Raw genomic sequence first — 3,639 nt, forward strand, 5'->3', positions numbered from 1 at the left:
CAAACCCTGACCACCACTGAAAAGCAGGCCACCCTGCAAGTGGCAAAGAATTTGGGGGATGAGCTTTATATCTTATATAGGGCCAGGGAAGGGGATGAGTCTCATCTGATTGGAAGAATAGCAGTACCACTGAAGACCCTAAATGAGACCTCAATGATGAGATAAAAGAATGGGGCTGATTGTGGTGGCTCACGCCTGTAATCCCAAAACTTTGGGAGGCCCAGGCAGGCGGATCATGAGGTCAGAAGATCGAAGCCAACCTGCCCAACATGGTGAAACACCATCTCTACTAAAATACAAAAAAAAATTAGCCAGGCGTGGTGGTGCTTGCCTATAATCCCAGCTACTCGGGAGGCTGAGGCAGGGGAATCACTTGAACCTGGGAGGCGGAGGTTGCAGTGAGCCAAGCTCGTGCCACTGCACTGCAGCCTGGTGACAGAGCAAGACTCCGTCTCAAAAAAAGAAAACAAACAAACAAACAAGAATGGAAGAGGAGGCCAGGCACTGTGGCTCACACCTGTAATCCCAGCACTTTGGGAGGCTGAGGTGGGCAGATCACGAGGTCAGGAGTTCAAGACCAGCCTGACCAACATGGTGAAACCTCATCTCTACTAAAAATACAAAAATAAATTAGCTGGGTGTGGTGGCATGTGCCTGTAATCCAAGCTACTCAGGAGGCTGAGGCAGGAGAATCACTTGAACCTGGGAGGTGGAGGTTGCAGTGAGCCGAGATCATGCCACCGCACTCCAGCCTCAGCAACAGAGTGAGACACCATCTCAAAAAAAAAAAAAAAAAAAGGATGGAAGAGGAAACACTTTCAGGTGTGCATACCAGAGGGCATACGAAGGACTAGGACTAAGCCTCTCAATTACACCAAGCTATCCATGGTAGACCAGGGACTAGGTGTGAGTCCCGCTGCCTTCCTGGAAATGCTAAGAGAGGCCTTGGTAAAACACACCTATGTCCTGATTGAGGAGAGGGACAGCTGATCCTAGAGGGTGAGTTTATCTCACAGTCAGGCCCTGATGTCAGGAGGGAGCTTCAGAAACAAGCTGTGGGACCAGATGGTACTTTGGAGGGCCTCCTGGGAGTGGTCACCTTAGACTTTGCAGTGGGAACTTGGAGGAAGTCCAGAAAAGAGAGAGGAGATACAGGAAAAAAAGGCAAAAGCTCTAATACCTGCCCTGCAGCTTCACAGACTCCATAGTGCCTGAGATGCATCTGTTGTCTGCTGCAAATATAGCAGGCCAGGCCACTTCAGGAGGGACTGTCTGGGCAGTGCGAGAAGGCCACCTCAACCCTATCTGGTTTGCAATGGGGATCACTGGTGGGGAACAGCCTGTCCCTGGAGACACAGGTTGCTGGGTCCAGGACCAGACTCCCAAATAGTCCAGCAGGACTGGTGGATTCTAGGGCTTCTCTCCTAAGCTCTGATGGTTCAGACCACTATTACCATCCAGGATCCCTGGGTGATTCTGGAAGTCGAAGGGAGGAAGGTAGACTGCCTTCTGGACTCTGGAGCAGGCCTTTCAGTTCTCCTCCCGAACCTTTCAGTTCCTCTCTTAGCACGAACATAAGCAGCATCTCAGGTCTTCTTCCTCCACCACACCAGGAGTCATCATAGTCTTGTGACTACAGGGAGCTTTTCTATGTGTGGGGTTACTTTTTTTTCCTTTAGGGAGTATATTAGTTCTTTTCATGCTGCTGATAAAGACATACCCTAGACTGGGAAGAAAAATAGGTTTAACGGACTCACTGTTCCACGTGGTTGGGGAGGCCTCACAATCATGGCGGAAGGAGAAAGGCACTTCTTACATGGCAGCAGCAAGAGAGAATGAGGAAGAAGTGAAAGTGGAAACACCTTATAAAACCATCAGATCTCACGAGACTTATTCACTACCACAAGAACAGAATGGGGGAAACCATGCCATGATTCGATGACCTCCCACTGGGTCTCTCCCACAACATGTGGGAATTATGAGAGTACAATTCAAGAGGAGATTTGGATGGGGACACACAGCCAAACCATATCAGGGAGGCACCTTATTCGGCCAGGTCCCCAATTCCCGGGGCTCCCTTTCTCTCCCTTGTTTGAGAAGGACCTGGCCCCACAGCTTCACCTGCTTGTGATAGGGAGGCAGTAGAGGACCAGCCTCCTTCAGTTGCTTTCTGCAATTTGGTGAGGGCCATGTGGGACTAATTTAATGGGTCCATAGACCCATCTGAGGCACCTTTTTGTCCCATGCTTCAGTTTAAAGTCCTGAAATGGGACATTAGACCTGAGGCAGCGGGACTTGATGACAGCGGGACTTGAGAGGCACAGCCCAGGTGAGCATGATAATTCCTGCCAATTAGGCCCTCCTGCTTCATGGATGGAAGCATAGATAAGGTCTAGGGAACCCAAAGGTTACCGACAGTAGAAGGATAGGGTGGTATATAGGTAAGTGCAAATATTCCTACCCACTAGGCCTTCCCGCTGCATGGGTGAAGGTCACACTTGCACCTATGAGTGGCACCTGCAAAGGTCACTGGGACTCGGGGATATAAGGTTGGAAAAAGAAAAAGAGATGCCTTTTCTTTTTTAAATCTCCATCACGAACCCCAGGTATTCACTGGAAGAACAGGAACAAAGGGATGTCCTTTCCTCTCTTTCCAGATGGGTAACCAACCAACCATTTTCAGCCTGCACTCCTCTCAAGTGCATTCTAAATTACTGGAACTCAGCTGGTTGCAGCCGCTCATGCGTGTAATCCCAGCACATTGGGAGCTCAAGGTGGGTGGATAACTTGAGGTCAAGATTTTGAGACCAGCCTGGCCAACCTGGCAAAACCCCATCTTTACTGAAAATACAAAAAATTAGCCGGGCATGGTGGCACACGTGCCTGTAATCCCAGCTACTTGGGAGGCTGAGGCAGGAGAATCACTTGAACCTAGGAGGCAGAGGTTGCAGCGAGCTGAGATTGTGCCACAGTACTCCAGCCTGGGTGACAGAGCGTGACTGCGTCAAAAAATAAAATAAAATAAAAAATTTTTAAAAATCACTGGAACTCCTTTGACCCTCAGACTCTGGAGAAAAAAAACATTTTTCCTTTATTCCTCCTCTGTCCTCTCTTCACAGATGGGTAATCACATCCCTGTACCACAGGATACTCTCCCGGGGTCCATCCCCCAAACTGGGAAAAGTTCAATTTCCCCAAGTCTTTAACTGCTTGGCAATTTCTTGAGGAGGGACAACTCTTTGGCTGCTCCCCTTCACAGGACTCCAGGGTCAGTAGGGCTCCATGGCTCAGGGGAATGGAACCCAGAAACTTAACATGCTGGCAAAAGGGTAAGAGTTCTTACCAGTTGGACTTCTGGCTTCTCTCTGTCCAAACTGGTTGCAGGAATGACAAAAATCACTGTATTCTCTGCCCCTCCGTGAGTTCAAAAGTCAGAAGTATTGGCCATTTGGCATGGCTAAGCTCAGGGAGTAACATATTTTAAAGCACTTCTTTTTTTTCTTTTTTTGAGACAGAGTCTTGCTCTATTGGCCAGGTTGGAGTACAGTGGTGCAATCTCAGCTCACTGCAACCTCCATCTCCCCCAGGCTTCATCAATTCTCCTGTCTCAGCCTCCTGAGTAGCTGGGATTACAGGCGT

This window comes from Mandrillus leucophaeus, unplaced genomic scaffold (genome assembly GCF_000951045.1).
Source record: "Mandrillus leucophaeus isolate KB7577 unplaced genomic scaffold, Mleu.le_1.0 Scaffold8, whole genome shotgun sequence".
Classification (NCBI taxonomy): Eukaryota; Metazoa; Chordata; class Mammalia; order Primates; family Cercopithecidae; genus Mandrillus; species Mandrillus leucophaeus.